The following is a 20,893-nucleotide window of genomic DNA, read 5'->3' on the forward strand; positions in this document are numbered from 1 at the left end:
TGCCTACAGATTACCGTAGTAAGGAGTAGTATGTAGACAATGATCGAGGTTCTTGAAAATTATAGAGAAATTTCTGTTACTTTAAAAGGGATGGGAGAGGGGATTGATGAAAGAGTTAGGAAAGTTGGCTAACGATGAACAGTTCTACAAAGTTCCACCTTAAGAAAACTTCAAAAGACTTTTTTTTTTACGGAAGTTGAGGGTTTACCACTCCCCAGTGATCCGAAGGAAAGCCCTGGCAGTGGCTCTGCCTGGAAAGCCCTAAGGACTCACACAGAGAGAATAAAAAGCATGGGGCAGAAAAGTCCTGCGTGCAGGTGGCCTGGGGTTCCTCCTTCATTGCGAGTCGCAGCCTGAACTGAGATCGCTCAGTGCAAGTGCCTGTCTGCTTCACAGGAACAATCTTTGGCAGTTTTCAGCTTCCTCTGGCGAAGGTGAGAGGGGCAGAGGAGGTTGGGAGAGACCTAGCCACGGCTAAGAGTTTTCCTGGGGTGTGAGAAACGTTATTATTTTGGGGTAAAAATAATAATAAAGGGTGGAGGAAAGGACTTCTCAAACCAGTGAACTCCTGATCTTGGGGAGGGCTGCTAAAGCGGTGTGTGTTTAGCGCTAAATACCTCTGCACTGATGAAGCTGCCTTTAGGCAGAACTTGAAGCAAACTTCTTTATCGGTGCGCAGTTCTGATAAAAACAGCAACACTTCTGTGGTTAAGAGGGAAATGCACACTTTATTTCTGAAGGTTTCTGATGGAGCAGTGGACCGTCTTATTTCTCTTCCATGACATGGCATTTATCAGATAAAGGAAGAAGACATCTACAGACTTCGCTTTTTCAGCAATAGTTTCCAAACTCCCTGACAGTCCCACAAGTAGAAATCTGTGGCCTTTTTCAGGATTCCTACCTCCACTTTGCAAGTTACCCTCTCATGCTAAATTTTCTCATATGGATGACAGGATGGTTCTTCAGGTAGCTGGGGTTAGACTTCAGAATCTCTGTTAAGTATATAATCTCCAAGGTGAATGAGGCTTGGAACTTTTACCAGCTTGTTTGTTTGGTGTAGAGAATTACTGCTAAGTTGGTTCTGGAGCCAAAAAAAAAAAAAAAAAAAAAAGAGTCTAAAATGTGCCTTTCACTTTCCCCACCAAAAGCTGGTCCAAAGTTTCTGTGCTTCACTCTTTCTAAACATGGCTGAGTCACAATGGAAACTGCTGATAGACCTGACGTTTCTGTAGGAGACCGTGTTTTCCATGAAACTCATTGAGCAGAAATAGAGCTAAGCTAGGAACAGAACTTTCCCAGCATTTGAAGAGCAATATTTGAACACTTTTTGTTTGCGGTTTCCATCTGTGGAAGTTGCAAGAATATCATGGAATTCTGTCCCAGAAAGATGCCTGGCTTCCCTGCAGTAGATGTGCTCTAAACTGTCCATTTGGAAAGGGCATGACCAAATGCTCTCCATAGATTATTCCCCATGACTAGGTGGAGATTTATTTGGCGCTTGGGATGCACTAACTCATTGCCAATAATTTCTGGGAGTGACACTCAGTTATTTTCCCTTTTGCATTGTCAGCTGCATTGGCAGACATGAATGGAAGACAGTGTGTCCAGTGTGGACATACGTAAAGCAACACAATCATACACTGACCCTTATCCAGAAGGAAGTGTCTCACATGTACCTAGCTAGGTGTTAGTGCCCTTGCCTTTCTAGATGTGAGGTTACTCTATGGCTTGCATAGCTCTCGGGCCACCACTGCCTCCTTTTCCCTGCTGCTGCTGCTCCTTGCAGCTATTGTCCCTCTAGTGATGAATAAGGGGATGGAGCAACATCTAGCACAGAGGGCAACTTAAGGGACAGCTGGGAGGAAGAGGAAGGTTTGCTGAGAACAAAATCTGAACCTGCCACTGTCCTATCTCACCAACATTATTATTTTATATTTAATCTTCACAGATGTTTTTTTCTGCTGCCAGGCTTACAGAGATTCGTTTTAAACTGTTGACTGGTGATTTGTGATTCCGCTTTATTTTGTCTGTTATTTTATTGTATAGATTTTTTGGTACACAGCTTTGATATTTTAATGAAATTGTGTTATTTAAGTATTTTATAAATAAATAAATGATTAGGCAAGCCACAGTTTGACTTAGCATGTTGTCTGAACACAGGCTCATAGTTTAGCTCCCTCTACACTAACCACAAGCTTTAGCCAAGGTATGTCCTGTGGTTTATGGTTCCTTTATACAAGGACTCTCCTGTCCCTGAGCCAAACATCCATATACACTCCTCTTGTTTCACTAGTTATTTATAAAGTGCATGACAGGGACTTTGAACCTCCTTGAATGACTTTTGAATGACTTTTCTGTTTACTTTCTCAAGCATGTTATTGCTGTTGTAGTGAGATGGGAAACTGGCCCGAACGATCTCTCAGCTTCTTCCCCGTCCCAACCCTGTGACTCTGGCTGTTAAAAAAGAGATTGCCACAGAGGGCAAACCAATTAGGCAAGTTAAGTTGGCCAGTTTCTGTCTACTGGGAGGATGGACCTTGAGGGATCTGAATAGCTGACCTTTGCCAAGTATTCTTTCTTGAAGAAGGCAGCTGGAGGCGGTGTCAGACAGGTTCTTGTGTGTGCATGCACATGAGAACAGTAGACCAGTCATCTTTAGAAATAAATGGGCTGGAAAAAGTGTGTCTGTTTTAGAGCCTGTTTTAGAGTCAGCAGCATTGTCGTGGAGATTGGCTGTTCCCCATGCTGAAAATCTGAGGGAGAGAAGTAAATTTACAATATCTTTAGGAGTTATGCTGTATCTTTCCCAATGCTCAATCTCTCTCTCTCTCTCTCTCTCTCTCTCTCTCTCTCTCTCTCTCTCTCTTTGTGTGTGTGTCTGGGTGTGTGTGTGTGTGTGTGTGTGAGAGAGAGAGAGAGAGAGAGAGAATAAATAAAAATAATACAGAATGGTATAAGCTTTTGGTGACCTCATTTCACCTCTGGAATGTAATACTCTCTGTGTACACACAGGAACCTCCCCCACAAAAAAACCAGAATCCTTCAATTGTCGTTTACTCCTCACTGAGGTACAGTTCAAAGCACGCTTCACAAACTACAGTTTCCAAATTTCTTTTTGGGAGTGGGTGCTTTATGTTGTGCATAAAGTAGTTACACATTTTCTGAGTCACCGAGGGGCATCCTTTGGGGAAATGGAAGAAAAAGAGTAGAGTGGAGTGAGAATATGTATGTAGCTGGTGGGTTTGGGAGGAATTTAGCAGGAAAGGTGAATTGTGGTGGCTGCAATTTTCAGCTAGGCCCAAAGAATATTTGCATAATCTTGCACAGGCCATTCATATTTGAATGTTTATGCAGAGAAGTATCATCTCTGTAGGATTTTGTAATATGTATTTTAGTTCACAAATTTATTCCACACCTTTCCAAACTGTTCAAGGTGACATAATGATGTGTTCATCTGTGAAGCAAACACAAGTTTGGGATTTCTCTTCACCTTAATAACTTATATAGACATTTTTTGAAATTATGTGAACAGAAAATTACATAAACTCGCTCTGTGCCATGGAGTTCCTAGTTCATTGTCTCTGGCTGCCTCATTGTTGGAAAAGTCCTGCCTTTGTTGTGCTTTCAAAGTTGGGGGTACTTTGGGAGATAATATGTCATTGTCCCTCAATAAGCTGATGGAATTTTTCAAACTAGGTCAGGCTAATGCAGATTTGCTTGTTACTATGGATATTGCTTAATTATACACCAATAATCCCCCATGAGAATCTCACGATTGCTGCTCATCTTTCTGTTTTTAAATATTCCCAGAATGTGTAAAAGAAGCTCTGATGGTTGAAAACTGGGAATATATGAGCTGAAGCAACTGAGAATCTAGGTTAAGATAAAAGGTGGGGAAGCAGCTGTCTCTGAAGTGTCGAGGAATGGTGTTGCTTGTGCTATTTTAAACCTCCCCCAGGTCCCCATCCAGGCCACAGGTGGAGAACTGGTGGTACTGCAGATGTTGTTGGCCCACAACTCCCATCGTTCCTGATCATGGAAGCTGGAGCCCAACAGTATACGGAGGACCACAGGTTCCTGTCCCTGGTCCTGGTCTGGGCCAGTCTTCCCCAGCCTGGTGTCCTCAAGATGTTTTGGGCTACTAATCCAAAGGGCTGGTTGTAGTACAACAACATATGAAGGGTTGGAGAAGGCTGATCCTAGGGCAATACCCTACTGAAGTGAAGGGCCATCCACCCAGAGACCCTCTAAGCAATTCATATATGTGTGGCTCCACATATGTACACCACGAAGGTGCTTACAAAGCAAGTAAGGTTTGCACAAAGAAGGCAAGTTACATGCTGCCTGGTGAGGTAGAAAAAAATGGCAAGTACAGTTTAGGGTTAGGATACCTAAGGAACTACTGGCTCCCAAATAAATCTGCCTGCAGGTGGAGATCTATCTTAGAGCCCCTTCCTTGGACCCTCTTGCCTTTTGTGATGGTGAGGGGACCTGCTCTTTCCAGGAATGGTGTCCTGTCTTTGGGATGCCTTCTCCAAGGAGGTTTGTGTGAAGCTGACTTTGTCTTTTCAATACTAGGTAAAAAAATTCTGTGTGTGTTTGCCTGGACCTTTTAGATTCTATTTTAGTGAGTGTCTTACCTTGCTTTCTAAATATTGCAGCTCTGTCTTACTGTCTTGAGTGTTTTGTTGTTGTTTGTTAATTTGTGAGATGCTGCAAGAACTCTTCAGGGTTTATGAACAGTGTGGAAATATATAACAGTGATAATCCTGGACTCTTTTCTGACCCAAACAATGTTAGCTAGATGCTGAGTAGAACTCCTTCCATTGACTGGGTGAACTTTGTCCCATCTCTATGCTGTCCAACATATTGTACCTGCTGTCAGTATATGGAAACATCACCGCTGCAGACAGCCAGAGGAGGTTACCGGTAAGCAAGTTCCGAGGACAGTGAGAGGGGACAGCCTCTGTGGAGGAGGCTTGCAAACCGACACCTGCCTGTGGTGATTAATTGCCTCTAGAGAAAGTGGGGTATCTGTTGCATAGAAGACCCACCCCATCTCACTGTCAGGTATAAAAATTTCCCATTCTGCATAAGGATTCCCTCCACCTGTAATTTCTAACTGGCATAAGTGCAATAATTTCATTTGGACTTGGCTCTTTGATTCTGCGTTAGCTGACATTCTCTATCGCTTCACCTTAGCTGACATCTTCTATCATTGTGAAAAGGTGTGAATTGCTATATCAGTGGAAAATTTAATTGCCTTGCCGGATGCCACAGTGGAAGTGTGGTGGAGTAGACTGGTTGGATGTTGTGTTCATCTCCTTATGTTTCATATGTCTTGAGCCCTGGAGATTCAGTTGCTGCAAATGAGAAGTTGGGAGCTAGTGAAGCTGAAAGTTGATCATTCACGCTGCGTTCTGCTTCTACTGTTTGCTGGCAATTCTTTGCAGATGCATACCTAGGAGTTGGTGACAACCCTCCCACCCCCGTCAACTATCAGACTATCTATGGAGCATATGACATAAAAGGCCAAAAGGTAAGTATGTCTCAAAACCAGGCCTGAAAACAACTTGAATTAAATATAGTCAGTTTCATCCAAGGGTGAATAGAGTTGTCCAGCCACCATTCCTCTGCATCTGACATTCAACATTTCATGGCTGCTGATCATACCATTGGATGTGGTATTCGTCTTCCCACTCCCCCTGCCCTCTGGCTTAGGTTGTATGTTGTTTGTATTTCTGTAAACATCAAGGTTTCCTTGAGATGCAAATACACTCCCCTTTTCTCGTGTCTGTAATCCCATTTTGACCTTATTTCTGTCTGCAGCCAGCACTTGATGTTTTTAGGAGGAGCTTTAATGTTATTTAAAAAGTCTCTTCCAGCCATGTAACTTCTTTTTAAAAAAAGAGCCCCTTGCTACATGCATTCAGAGATGGTACAGTCTTATAAAGGATGGCACTCTGCGGCTTGCGTGAATATCTCTGTGACCTCGTTGCCAGTCAATATGACTGCTTGCTTCGTATAGCATTGCTTGTCATAGTGATTTGGCATGAATCTGGAAAATGACAGATAATTTCCTGAGAAATTTGGACCACTTAAATCGTAACTTCCCAGTAGTGTGTCCTTCAAATAACTTAAAACTACTCATTGTTAATTGGATACTTGTAAACAAAGAGAATGCATACTGTTTACAAGTGAAATGAACTTCATGCTTGACTTGTGACACTGAACTGAATGATCAGGCCAACTTTTCTACTTTTTTAATATAAAAAAATCCTCCCCCCACAATACATATATCCTGCTCTTCTTAATTACCTCCATGACTGGTGCAATATTCAGCTTGAAAGCTTATATCCAAAATATAATGCAAACAGTTCTTCTTTTTTGCAAGAACTAGGTCACCCAAGGGGTGACAATGTAAGAGCGCCATCACCTAGGTAATGTATCTTGTTGCCATGGTGACCCTAAAGGCTGCATCAGTCAACAGCTTTCAAAATTTTGACAGCTGACTGAGATTGAAGGTTTTAATGAGGACAGACACTTGGTTAGTTTCAATAGCCAAGTACTCTAAAAATATTCTTCCACCTTGTTAATGTTTCTAGAATGTAAATTAATAATTTAGGTCTCCCTCTGTGCAGTTCCTGACACTCCAAAGCAAGATTGTTGAAGGATAATAATGTTAGGCTGGTTCTCCCATTTGATATGGATTCCACTGGTCATGAAACCCCTGAGGTCATAATGTGGTATTTGCTGTTCCTTTTGTCATATTCCTAGGATAACTATTGTGCTGGTACAGAAATACCTCTGTCTCTTCATTGCTTTCTCAGATGGATAACGCAGATGTGAATATCTTGTAATACTTGCGGAGGGTAGTTAACACCATAATTTTCATAATGGTGGTCTTAATTGCAGATTACTTGTCTTTATTTGCTATTGTGTCTTTATATTAATTGTTAGTACACTGTAGCATCTCAAGCAGTGTGTTTTCCTATTGTTGCTTTTAAATGTTTGGACCACATCTGTAAACCTGAGTGGCGTGCTGTCCTCTCCCAAGAACAAGTATATCCATTAAAAAGGATTATTGACCAATTTACATTTTTCTACTGTTTAACTTTTAATTGAGTTTCATTGGCTAAAGCAATGTTATATTCCAATACTAGTAATTCTGAGCCCATCCACAATTCTGTTTGTCTCATGATTTCAAGTGATTTCAAGTCAGGGTTCCAATAGGGGGTATTTTGTCTCTCCACTTTCCACAGGAAAACTACTGGGTTTTCTTTGTCTTGACATTTATTCCGATTCAGCTGTAAAGAACGTGCTTTCTCAGAGAAGGTGGCAGGACAACAACAACAACAAAATCAACCCTCTCGTACCCTTGACTTGGAATCAAGGGACAAACGGGACTGTGGATGGACCCACAATTGAGGCGATTTAAGCCAGCAGTAGTTCTGTTTGCTAATTAATGCATGAAAAACACACATTGTTTAAACCCATGGTCTAAATCCATCAAAGGGAGATGTACAGAAATCTGTTAAGAATGAAAATTGGCACTGAGTACTTACAATGAACAGATACTGCAGATTTTAACACATGTCATGAACATTGGTTTTCTAAATGATGTTTTTCAGCCCTAATTTTCCTATCTCAAGGAACTTTTTGTTGTTGCAGATAGTTCCCAGTCATTCTCAATAACCACCTATACTCCTACCCCTAGTTCCCTTTTTATGTGTTAATTTTCAAGAAGGGTGCTCTCACAATCAAGGAGCTGTGTGGTCACATTGTTGGCCCTGCCTCCAGAGTTTCATGGTTTTCTTTGTCTGCATTTTATTTGTGGCCAGTGCTTTTTTTTCGGGGGGAACACAGGGGTATGCATACCTCTGAACATTTTGTGAATCTTTGTACTTCTGTCCATTTACTATATTTATTTTTCCCAATTTGAACTATACAATGGTGCTTTTCTTGAGTCAAAGTGAAAGTACCCCTAAACATTTTTTTAAGAAAAAAGCACTGTCTGCGGCAGTCTGCAGAGGCAAAGCCTGTGCCCATAGATCTCATTTGAAACCTTGGTCATGCTGGCCCTGGGGAAGGTGACATGTGCAGATGTGTATATGTGTCGGTTCCCCCTGCAGATGTCCATTTCTAATACACAGATAGGCTGGTTGGTCTATGAGGGCAACTGGGGCAACGTCCCACAGCCTCAGCCAGGCCTCACCTGCTTGTTGTGTTGTTTACAACCAAGCTAAGGGATGGCACAACCTGCCAGCTTCCTCTTTCTTAGTCCCAGTGTTGCTGTTATAGAACTCAGAAGGGAGGAGTATGAGGACAAAACAGAATTAGTTGGCTCTGGCCGCCATTGGCTTTGGCTCCCTGCTGTCTGCCAATCCAAATGGGCACCAGCCACTACTGGGAAACAAGGCCAGGGATGGCCCCCAGTGCCCCTTGATCATGGGAAAAGCCCTTCATGTGAGTTAACATGTGAACGAGGCACACACCTATTATCCTCTTCTGTGCTTCTGAAAGTGGCGAATTCTCCACAACTCCTGCTTTTCAGAATATAAGTATAAGAGGGAAACCAGGCAAACGTTACACAGTTCTAATCATAATAGAATGACCTGTCTTGGATAATGTCTTAATAGGGAATTGTACATTGTGTATCTCGTAGCCGTAGTCAGCTAGTGTGCTTGCTATGTCGGCAAGTGCTTTTCATTAAAACTGCACAGCCAGGAAAGTTGCTCCCATCATGTCCCAGAACTAAAAACTGGGATGCAACAAGTCTTCGTGGAAAGCGAAACTTGTGTGTGTGTGTGTGTGAGAGAGAGAGAGAGAGAGAGTGTGTAACTCGACAAGCAGCATGGAGAAGCAGCACACAGAGAAGATGGTTTAATGAGGCATGTTTAGTACGAAAGCTTTGGAAAGCACAGTGGTCAGAGTTTGAATTTGTGTGTGCGCGCACATGCCCACAAATGCCGAGTGCTTGGATTACTCCGTCAGTAAGCTGTAAACACAAAAAGCAGCCTGTTCAACAAGTCACTGAAATAGAAATGCTGGCCTTTGTGGAATCACATATGTATGTTCCTTGAAGCACAACTGCTGTTTGCTTTGCAGCCAGTGCCAAAAGCTGCCAGCCTGCAGCCAGGAAAGCGGTGGTGGTGGGTAGGGTGGGGGGGAGTAAAAGCCTTCAACAGCTGTGTCTGACTAGGGCTCCTGTTTCCCATTCTGTCTGCCATTTCTTAATGCTGTTGTTTAAACCTTCGCTTTGAGCCCTCCTGAGGTTGACAGCTATGAGGCTGATCCTGTGATTAGATTAAAGTTAGCAGTAGCTCTTGGTACCTTTCTTGCACAATAGCGGCGTATTTAATTTACTGCATTTATGCACAGTCCATTGGTCCATATTCAAGGCTACAGTTCTGTTGTGCTCATATTTGGTGCTTTTTAAGAGGGGGAAAAGGTGTCAGTAGTCACCATGAAGTTGTTATAGTAAGTGCGACACTTTTAACATTTGGGAGTGGGGAGGAATGGTGCTGGACCCTTGAGTATCTCCAGAAAAAACACTGCCATATTGCATTTTTCCAGCTCTGGAAGTGCTATATTTTGCAGTGTGTGTGTGTGTGTGTGTGTGTGCGCGCAATTTTTCGCACAAGTTGCACATTAATTGCCATTATGATCACCATGTGTCAGGAGGACCACCAGCTGGTAAAGTAATTTGTGTAAAGCAGTCAGTGATGAGTGATCCAAATCAGTTAGTGGTTATGCCTCTTGTTGCAGCCACAATGTAGAATGAGCCTTCTGGCGAACACCAGCAACGCTGTCCCAATCTCCTACAGCAGCAGGGCCTGCTATTTTGTCAAGCATTTTTAGTTTGATGTTCATTAGCTTTGTAGTCAATTGGTTCTAAAAATAGTCCAGAGCTTGTACCTGTCTTTGCATGAGGAGGCTTAATCTTGCGCCAGCCTGGTCTTCTCTATCGAGAAGAGTGAGGAGGTCAGACATGCAGGGACAAGTAAAAATGCCCTTGGCTCTCCTGAGAACCACTGGGATTACAAGCTTGAATTCTTGCCTTGCCTGTTGTACAGGCATTGCCTCGGTGCACTGAATAGCAGGCAAAAGATGCTCCATTTTGGCCAGTTGCTAAAATGACTGATGAGGAGCATAGATCCGTTGGCTAAAAACCCCAGTTCAAAAAGCCCCAGTAACTTGAACTGAAAAGGGACTTGTAGAAGTATGGTGCAAAAGCTAAAGCACAAGTGGTGCATGCATCATGTAAGCTGAAGCCGCCCGCCATCTCTGACCTCCTTGTGCTCAGAGCAATGCTAGCTGCTTCCACAGGTTGGTTGCTGTGATTCAAAATGTATGCTAGTGACTGCTTTGGTAAATGGCTTTCACGGCCTCTCCCCCCGCCACCCCTGGTTTAATGTGGTTTCTGTGGGCCAATGACTGTTTGCCCCTCTGCTCTCCAGATTGGTAATTTGCACATGCCATTTTAATTTTAATGCACGGAGGGTTAAAATTTCCTGTAGCACAGGACTGAGGTTGAGTTTACAAATTACTGAGTGGCAAAAAGGCACCTGTAAGAAAGGCTCTTCAGGTGGCAATTTTCTGTGCCCACCAGATTTCTGAGCATAGGCTGTTGTTATGTAATGTATATATTGCCAAATGCCAAAATAGGCTTCTAAGCGGATGGAGAAATAGAGTGAGCATTTTTACCTTAAGGAAAAGTTGCAGTTCTATCAAGATACTATTACATGCTGCCCGCTATTGCTCTCTCTTAACAAACAGTAATTAAAAACAATCTCTCATGCTAGCTACCACACCCTTCTCCTTCTTAGTGCAAGGAATGCTCTGAGGCATGACTTTCAAGGAAACAGAGTGTGCTTGAACTACCCTTCAAGGCTACCCTAGTAGACCAATACAGTGAATGCTGGTGAGCCGTCATAATAACAGACGGAGTAGGAGTCTTCCGCACTGGGCTGACTTTCCAGCAGTTTGATCAGTCACATGGTTTTTCTGTTTAGATGCACATAGGAGGGATCTCTTTGCCATAACTATACTTTTGAATTCAGATTGGCTGAACGCTGCAGAGACCTTATTGGCCAGATAACAGTAGGTGGAACAAAATGTTTGCAGAGCTTCTCCAAATATAATTAGAAGTGTGAAATGTGTATGGGACAGGAAGGAGCATGATGCTTTGAACTCTTAGGGGCACAGCAGCAGCAGCAGCAGCAACAACAACAACAACAACAGCCTTTGCTTGACATTCTCCTTGGGCAGGCTGTGACCCAGCACCCCTTTGGTATCCACTGCACGGGGCTACCTTTGAAGATGGGAAACTGCAGCTAGTGCAGAATTTAGGGGCTGGAAGGTTATTGGCTGGAAGTAAGTTTGATTGTATCCATCTCTTTCATGCTGCCCACTATTGCTGTATAATTTCTGGCCTACAAATCAGCTGATGTGTGATGGCCCCATTAGAAACAACCGGGGGTGGGAGTTGGTCATGCATAACATAATGTCCATATACAGTATAACCCATTTGACATGCAAATATGCCCGTTTTTGACACACACTTATTTTGACCCTCCCCTTTCCACAAGCTTGTTTACATGAATTGGGCCTCTGGAGTTTTACATCTTGGTTAGCATGACTTCATGTATGAGAATTTCTAATCCAGATAGGTCTGTTTTGCCAGCATTGCTTTCCATATCCTCTTCTGTGCCTCCTTCCACTTTCCCCTCCCTCAGATGCAAACATCTGCATACTGCCTCTGCTAGGCCAGGGAAGAGTAAAAACTAGCAGTAAGCAAAGCAAGCCCACCCCCCTTCACAACAATACTGGGGGGGGGGGGAGCTGTGCATAAATATCCAATCTCTGCAGTGGCATAGACGTGCTGTGACTTCTTATGAATGTTGCACCGTGAATATTAAGTTGCATTCCTGCACATTCAGAGGCTGTTGCCCTGATCCTGCACACTCTGAAGGGAAGGGAAAAGGCCCGTTAGGATGTCTAATTCCTGTTAGGAATACAAAGTTTTCTATTGCGGTGCGTTCTCTAGGATTTTGTCCACTGGCTTTTAATGTCTTCTCTGCAAAGACATGCTGTGACTTAAAAACGGAAAGAATCAGACTTACTGACTGACTCCTGCTTGGCTAGGCCATATTTCAATGCCTTGGCTTTCAAAGGCTTCTGTCCTTTCTAATCACACCCCATGTTAACACCAGATCCCATTCTTTAAGCAGGATTTGTTAACTTCAGGGGAAGGCACCTGATTAATAGCAGAGATCCTGTCGAACACAACCTCTCTTAAAAAGAAAAAGGGAAAAGAAATTTCTTGTAGGAGACTGGAGCAATTAGAACCTGTCCTTAATTCCTTTTTATGTAGCTAAATACATTCAAGAGAGGGCAATTTAATATGACAACAAAGGTGATGTCAAGTTTCTGTCTTCATTACATTAAATGTTCTTCATTTTAAAGCCTAATTTCCAGAACTGAGACATTTTGCTGTAGCTCCAGAGTCCTTGTTCTCTGAAGGGGGAAAAATCAACCTCCACCACCAGCTTGGCCTTAATTATACAGCTTGTCTAGTTAACAGCTTGTCACTTTTTCTTTCTCTTATTGTTCATATTGAATAGTCATTTATTAGTGTCATTAGCTTTCCTTTCCTGAAGGGCAAGTAAACAAAAGCCTATCTTCTGAGAACTGATCAAAACCTCTGTTAGAATTAATTCTCAGGCAGGGAAAATTAGCATTTTGCACCTCTTCCATTTTTATTCCTAGGTGTGCATTTCTTTTTACATTTTTGAGCTGGCATCGTAGAGCTGTCTAAAACCTATCAAATGGCCTAGCTTGCTTGTCGACTCCCACCCAGGTCTACATTTTTAGAACTGATTGGTGACAGGGCTTCCAAGCACATTATTGAATGGGAATTTCACATGCTGCTGCTTGCTATACTATTACTACTACTGCCTCAGTGTTTTGGCCCTAAAACAGGACCACAAGAGGCTCTGAAAAAGCACAAGCTATTATGTGGTTGGGATAGTCTTTCCCTATCATCTAGTCCTTAGAATTGGCACCAGACACTGAGGTGAAAGTCTCTGGAAGATCTTTGTTGAATGATGGCTCGAGTAAAAGCACTTAGCCAGTATAAAATTCCTGCAATAATAATAATAATAATAATAATAATAATAATAATAATAATCCACTGTGATGTAGGAGAAGAACCAGCAGGAAACTGACAAAAGATTTACCAAAAGTGTTGGTGCTGACCTTTAAAGCCCTAAACGGCCTCGGCCCAGTATGCCTGTAGGAGCATCTCCACCCCCATCGTTCTGCCCGGACACGGAGGTCCAGCGCCAAGGGCCTTCTGGCGGTTCCCTCATTGCAAGAAGCTAAGCTACAGGGAACCAGGCAGAGGGCCTTCTCGTTAGTGGCGCCCGCCCTGTAGAACACCCTCTCATCAGATGTCAAAGAGATAACTACCTGACATTCAGAAGACATCTGAAGGCAGCCCTGTTCAGGGAAGTTTTTACTGTAATGTGTGACATTTTAATGTATTTTTAATCTTTGTTGGAATCCGCCTAGTGTGGCTGGGGAAACCTAGCCATAAGGGCGGGGTACAAATAATAAATTACTATTACTATTTACAGGGGAGGAGGAGGAGACAAGAGGACTGTGGCTGTTGGAAGATGAATTCTCAAATGCACAAGAGTCAGGTGGTTTGGGAAGTCATGGAGGCAGTGACACTGAAGAGGGTTCAGAAACACAAGATCAAGTGCCCTGTGGTCTTTGGAAGGGTCACTGTTGTCTGTTGTCCAGTAAGGACTCCCACACACTTCTGTTTTCCCTGTTGTTTACAGATGAATCGGAACAAATGTCCCTCAGGTTTCCTCTGGATTGATGTTTGCTCTGATTTAGCGCTAAAGAGCGGGGTTTTCAGGGGAAACTGGTGGGGCAAAAACAGAACTGCTTGAACCCATGCCTAGTAGGCACGGGACAAATGGAAAACCGATTGGATTCATGTATTCTAGGCATGGGGCAAGTAGAAGTGTGGCTGAGCCCAAAATCTAACAGCATTTAGGACTAACAGCATTGATGGTGTAACTGAGCCCTGACATGAAGCAACAACAGCCAGGGCTGTTACTAAAGGTGCTTTTATTTGCCTCCCTTGTTCAAGGGTGCTTGGCTTAATATTGTAAATGGACCACTGAGGTATCACAAACAGGTCCATAGGCTTCATAATAACAGCAATGTCAAAACAGCAACATACGGTAAATGTTACTGCTTTAAAAAGCATTTCAGTACATAAAGTGTAGCAACCATTACTCTTCCTGGCAATAGCAAAAATAGCAAAGGAGTTTGAGCAGTTCTGCCTAGGTCCTAGATGTTCCAGCCACTGCTGTTGTGTCTGCTGCACATTAGCCAAGGATCAAGTCAGTGTGATCAAATATATTTGTCTTGACTTCCCCCACAAACCACTGCCTTGCTGACGTTACCCAGTCAGGCAGCAATTCCTCCTGTGGTGTTACTCAGCTTCCCCTCCTGCTGCAGTTTCTTACAAGGCTTCCAAGGGCAGGGGAGCTGGAAACACTCCTCCCATGATGTTACGACATAGAAGTCGTCATGACCAATATCAGGTCATTGAGAAGAGCCTTAACTGTGTTTTGCAACATATCGTTGATTAAGAATCTCATTTAGTGTAGGCTTCCTTCAGCAAGAAATATGGCAGCTGCCTCAAGACCTGTGCACATGTTATGACTGCCATGTGAGAGCTGCTTTAAATACCTAAAAAGGTGGGTCTCTCTACATATCAAGCTAAAGCTCTCTTCACTGCACTGCACTGCAATGGAGGCCTTGCTGACAGTGCCACCACTCTTTGTTGTTTGAGGAGCAGTGTTGTTGGGAGGTGGCCTTATTGGTAGTGGCCCCCACATTGCAGAATGGCCTCCCTTCTGAGGAGCCTCTTGTCAACTGTTTGACGATTGGTCAAAACACAGCTCTTTACCCAGGTCTTTGGTTGAATAGGTGTCTTCTCTCTGACTATATTGTTGTTCTCTGCTGCTGTTTCATTAATTTTGTTATTGGTTAGTTTTGTAGTTTTGCTGCTACGATTTTAGTTTGAATTGTGCTTGCTTCAATTGTGACAGTTTTGGTGGGCTTTAAATACAAAACAAACAAATAATGAGTATTTAAAGTTGTGAAAACATGGGCTTTTATGCTTATTGTGAAGTCATGTGACAACTTATTTGTTTATTGACGGCTTTTATATGCCCCCCAAACAATGGGTAGCTTACAAGCAATGAAGCATTAAAATCCATGAACTGCAGAACTATAGAAACATTAAATAAATTCCAGCGTAAAAAACATTCAGCAGCAGAACAATGTCACTAAAACTCATCTAAATTTCAGTGGATTTAGAAACTTACAAAGCCTGGAAATATAAGAAGTATTCTCTTGGTGCTGTGTAAAGTCCATAGCGAAGACACCTAATTCCAAAATTAGGCTGCCACCACTGAGAAGGCCCTTTCCATATGTTGTGCCTCACTTGGTGGGGGCACCAGGAGAAGTGCCTCCTTTGCTGCAGGCATGACTCCCAGTCCAATCCAATTGCTCTAAAATTAGCAAAGGCAGGCAGCGCTGAGGCAAAGGAACTACCCAACTATTTCACGTTGACCAGAACTCAAGTATGCCTTTGCTTGGCACCTGCAGTCCTTCTCAGAATGGTTGTTTGAATAGTCCTGAAAAAAGTCATTCTTCGAGGTTCAAATCACATGGGCAGTTGCCAGGGATGTGCGTTTCACATTCCGAGCCAGTATTCACATGCAATTGGAAAATCTAGACTCTATTGCTTGCACGCTATGTGCTTGCAATGTATAGAATTCTTTATGACAGTCCACTGAGCCCCTCCCTGTACTTAGTTTAGTTCCAGGGAGCTTCCTACTTGGGGTTTAGCTGCTGGAAGATCAGGAATAGCAGGTATCAGGCATGCAGCTACGCATGTTTGCTCTGAAGCAGCTTCCACTATGTTCAATGGAAGTGACTTCCAGGTTAATGTACATGTGATTTCATTATTCTTTTTTAGATACGACTGGGACAAACCTTGTTATGTTGAGTTCGTATTTTGCACACTTTGTATATGGTGTCTGTTTGATAATGTGTGGTTTGCTATGCCTAATAAAGGATCTTGATTGATTATTCTTTTTTTCAAACACGGCGCTTCTCAAATTTTTGTTTTGCAGCCTTTTTATTATGTACTTCAAAGGTATGCTCAACACGTGCCATGTGTTCTTTGTGGTTTGCTGCTTTCAGGACCCTGTAGTCTGGCAGAACCACCACTGAAATCCATGGCTGGGAAGGTTTGCGTTGGTTGTTTCTCTTAGCCAGATGAAGGAGCTCAGCAGGGCTGGCGGGTAGCAGTTTCACACACACATGCAAACATGCACATTGCCCCTCTCACTCCACTTAGCATTGTGTTGTGTTAGCAGAGGGGGCACTGGCAGTCTCCCCACCTCGCTCTGAAAAAGGGCCAAGCGTGATGAGCCAAGACTAATAGAAAACAAAGACGAAGAGTCGAAGGGGCTCACAGGACCTGCTAAGGTTCACAACGATGGAAAAGCATAATGCCCTTGAAATGCAATGATAGTTCCATTGGAACCCAGGATCTTCCTCAGAACCTGGCGCCTACATTTCACACTGATTCCACCTTGTGGCCCACTTGGCCCAGATGGTGGCATCCCTAAGGGGCAGGTGTTTCCACATGTCTCCAGACAACTCTTCACAGCCCCTTAGGGCTGCTTAGGGGAGGTGTGCAGGAGTAGAGACTTCTTTTGAAAAAGCTGCACTATGAAAATACCAAATGTTGGTATACTTGTGATGTGATACCCTTTAGCTGCACAATCGTCACATCTAGACTTCATACTGCAGACAAAGATCCTTTCTCTGGAAGCCCTTGACATACAAATGCGAGCTGTCCTGTGGTCAAATAATGACGTCGTCGTACTGTGTGCCCTTTGTATTCTGTGGTAAGCACTTCTCACTTATTTCGCAGTCCGCTGAGCAGTGGTGTCAAAGGGGCTGTTCTAGGAATTTGGTTCTACTGAAGCTGAGGGAAGCCTTTTCGTTCATATGCTGAAATAATTCAGTTGTCTTGAATCCCGCTGCCACAACAAAAAGTAGTTAGTTGACATTTCAGTTCTTAAGAAAAGCTCCTTCCTCGTGTTGCATAGTTTCAGGATGTGATGACTCGCCTGGGAAAAGAGCTGTGTTTCCTACTGAAATTGTGAGTTGGGAAAGTCTTTGCTCTGAATGACTATTCTTCTAGGGGTGGTCTTGGTCTGCACAACTGATTTTTTCTTCTTCTTCCAGCCAGGTGCTAATGAAAAGTGCAAAGGTTGGTCTTGGGCCTTCAGATTTTTTTTTATTTCCTTCTGCTTTTCCTCAGCCCACATGACAACCAAAGGATTAATAGACCGGGTACTAGAACAGTGAGCATTTAAGCTGGAGGATCCATGTTGCAAGCCAAATGCAACTGCTGTGGCAGCCTATGCATGCAACTGAAAGCAGGAATGCAGCAGAGGCAAAATGCAAAGTAGAAGCAATGGCAATATCTGTTGGAGCAGTACCTGCTGTCCTGAGCTCCTTTAGGAGGAAGGACAATATATTAATTTATTAAGTAAATAAAATTTGCCAGTTGGTCTCACTTTGAGGGTTGGAGGACAGTTCAGGCCTTACCCGTGATGCCTTTTTTTAGGCAGATTAGCCTCAGACCAGTAACTGGGCCAAGGTCGCACTGCCAACTCCATGGTTCATCAAGAATGTGGACTCAATTCTCCACAGCCGAAGTACATCATGCTAACCACTACACTGCTCTTTGCCAGCTCACTATTCTATGGCCCCATCTGCACTATACATCTAAAGCAGTATCATACCACTTGAAACAGTCATGGCTTCCCCTCAAGAATCCCGGGAACTGTAGTTTGTTAAGGGTGCTGAGAGTTGTTAGGAGAGCCCTATTCTCACAAAACTACAGTTTCCAGAGTGGTTTAACAATCCCTATTCCCAAGGAATTCTGGAAACTGTAGCTCTATGAGGGGAATAGGGGTCTCCTAACAGCTTTCAGCACCCTTAACAGACTATAGCTCCCAGGAATCTTGGGGGGGGGGGCTATGGACACTATTTGGGGGTGTGGTTATAGGGGTTGTCACCACTGGTTTAGAGTGAAAGTGGGACTGCCCCATACCATCCTTGATTTTTTGAGCCATTCCCTGTTGTGCTGGAGCCGTGGCAGTTGAAGACAGACATCTTGCTATACAGGACTTGGATTTGCACTAAAACAGACCTTTTGATTCAATATTGTTGATGGCTGCTTCAAGTTACGTCTATAAGGGGAAGCACAAGTTGGTGCAATCCTCTGTTCTGTTCTCTCTTGCTCCTTCTGAAGCTTTCTTTCCTGATTTGTGCCAAGACTTCCAGCTTCTAGGGATGCAAACTTCTACTGCTAGACTCAACAAGAATCCAGGTTACAAAGATCAGAAATAAACTTGAGTTTTTCTCTTTCCCTCTCATGCTGCTGCATTTGTGTCTCTGGCACTGGCCGGCCTGTTTCTAAAACAGCAGCCTGAGGAAGGAAGGTTGGTGGAATGTCAGATGGTGAACAATTTGGGCTAAAGTATGGGCTTGAGGTTTCTGTTTTTGTCCAAATCTTCTCTTCTATTTTTAAACGCTTCCCATGCTTCATTTCGGAAAAACAATGCCCTTGATTATCTCCATTTGCTGTCGCAATGACACCCAGCAATCCCTTTTCAATTGGAGTACCATCCTAGAGGCTCGCTCTGATTCACTCTCATGTGGGCGCCTGGGCTGTCACTAAATTGCTCTCCTTCGGCAGCTCCTGGACGTTTCACTCCTGGCATTGCAGCTGAAGTCACGTGAAGCATGTGGAGATTTTTAGGCAGAGCACAAGACAAACTTGTTCGTCAAAGAAAGCAGGCGGCCACTGACCTGCTCTCCAAAACACTCCCAGAAAGCTTGATCCATGTGTCACTGCTCAAATCTTTTATCTCTGTTAGGCTGGAGTCGTTTGATTAATAAGCTAAATTATTGTTGCCATATTGGCGAATGAAGTATGGGAAAGGAAAAATAGGTAACTTAGGATTGTGCTTTATTCCTTTTTTAGGGAACTAACAAACTGGTATAGGAGAATGTGTAAGTTTTTGTGTTGCACATTACTCTTCACTAGACTTGGCTGGCGGATAAAGGAACCACCATTACTCCTAATCAAATCAAACATGCACTGTACAGCATGTTTAATGCCATATCAAACGTTCTTTTGTTTCACCTGCATAAATGCTATTAGATCATTATGACTGCAAATACTCTTGCACAGAAAAATGGTTATGGACCTAAATTGCTTATTACTTGTAGGTGAGCACCAGACCACTTTAATCTCTGTTATAGTAATGTGTATTCAGACAACCGGAAGCCTCTGATCTGGTAACTGCTTAAAAGTAGGGGTGACCTGTATGATTTTAGTTTTTGTTTTGAAACTGGTGCTTTTGCAGAGAGCAGAGCTATTTCTCCCTAAAATCCATGAACTGACCGTTTTCTCAGTCCTGTTCACTGCCAACGTTCCCTTATGTGTGGCCGCTTGTGTGCTGCTTATATTTTTTATTGCTGTATTGTTATGAGTTTGGGTGCCAGAGTTTGTGGGCACAAAGCACCCACAATTCCTGGATTTAGTAAATGTTAGAATTTAATCAAGGCTTGGAGAACCCTGGGCAAGCACTTGGGCTCCTGGAATTTTGCACCACACAGAGGTTGGGGTGGCATGTAACACTCATGTCAGGAGTTGAGTTTCCTGCTTCCAGGAGAAAAGACCTGTGAGCAAGGTGTGCCAGGAGCCGAAATGGAGGGAGGAGCAGCAGCATTCCTGGAGCAGTTCAGGTTGTTGTTCCCAAGAGCAAAGTCAGCAGCGGACAGAGCAGTAGTGGAACGAAGCAGCTTGATTTCTTGCTTTGGAAAGGAAGTTGTATGAAAACATTACTGTATTGTTGAATGTGTACTTCAAAAGTTTGCTTGCCTTTTGTTTTTCCAGTAGAATTTTGTTCTCATAACAACTTGCAACCTGCCTATTACATCTATGCACTTGAATGCAGCATAATTCTTAAGAACCACATTGCCAAGTCAACAGTTTACATGACATCAAAAGTGTGTGTGTGTGTGTGTGTGTGTGTGTGTGTGTGTGTGTGTGAGAGAGAGAGAGAGAGAGAGAGAGAGAGAGGGAGAGGGAGAGGGAGAGGGAGAGGGAGATTTGGTTGGCTGATGTCTCTGTAAGTGGCCCCAAAGCTGCTAAATATAGGTATCCTGGCTTATCACTTGTGTGTAGGCATGGAATTAACTTGAAATTGGATAGTAGGTTTGACTTAAGTGGCTGCCAGTTACATACAGTTGTAACAGACGTTTGTTCAGCCCGGTAGAATTCTTGTGGCATGTCTATATTGTTAATTATCAGCGAAAGGGTCTTGGCTTCCCTGAGTTAATCAATGGCTGGGAGAGAAACTGGAAGTGATTTTTGCTGCAGGATGGCGAGATCTACCAGTCCTTCTAGAACCTTAGGTTGTATCAGCAGTTATCTAAATGGAACAGTCCTAGAAGTACTGAGAAAAGTGGGATCTGTTCAAGAGGAGGGGATGTGTTCTGTTGTTGTTCACCCAGAGAAACTGTTTTAATGGGAAGATTTCTCCCACTGCAGCCTGTATTTGCTTCCTTTTATTTCCCTCTTGCGTCAGTTCCAAGCTGTTACGACAAAGAACTCCTGATGATACAAGTGAGTGGGGCACATCTAGGCCTAGATGAGGGAAGTTCAGGCCACAATTCTAGGCTAGTGTCTGATGTCTAGTGAATT

General features: G+C 43.3%; 1 protein-coding gene across 2 annotated transcripts in view; it reads left to right on the plus strand.

Annotated features, from left to right (window-relative positions):
* Window positions 1–200: 200 nt before the first annotated feature.
* The window catches only part of ACOT11 (acyl-CoA thioesterase 11), a 66,004-nt gene continuing 45,311 nt past the window's right edge, over window positions 201–20,893 (plus strand). The window contains exon 1 of one of the 2 annotated variants that reach the window (XM_081866901.1): window positions 201–434. The gene's annotated coding sequence lies outside the window, so the exon portion shown is untranslated. The remainder of the gene's footprint in view (window positions 435–20,893) is intronic. The other variant, XM_081866902.1, reaches the window with a different exon arrangement.

The sequence above is a fragment of the Podarcis erhardii genome, assembly GCF_964252035.2.
Source record: "Podarcis erhardii genome assembly, chromosome: 6".
NCBI lineage: Eukaryota > Metazoa > Chordata > Lepidosauria > Squamata > Lacertidae > Podarcis > Podarcis erhardii.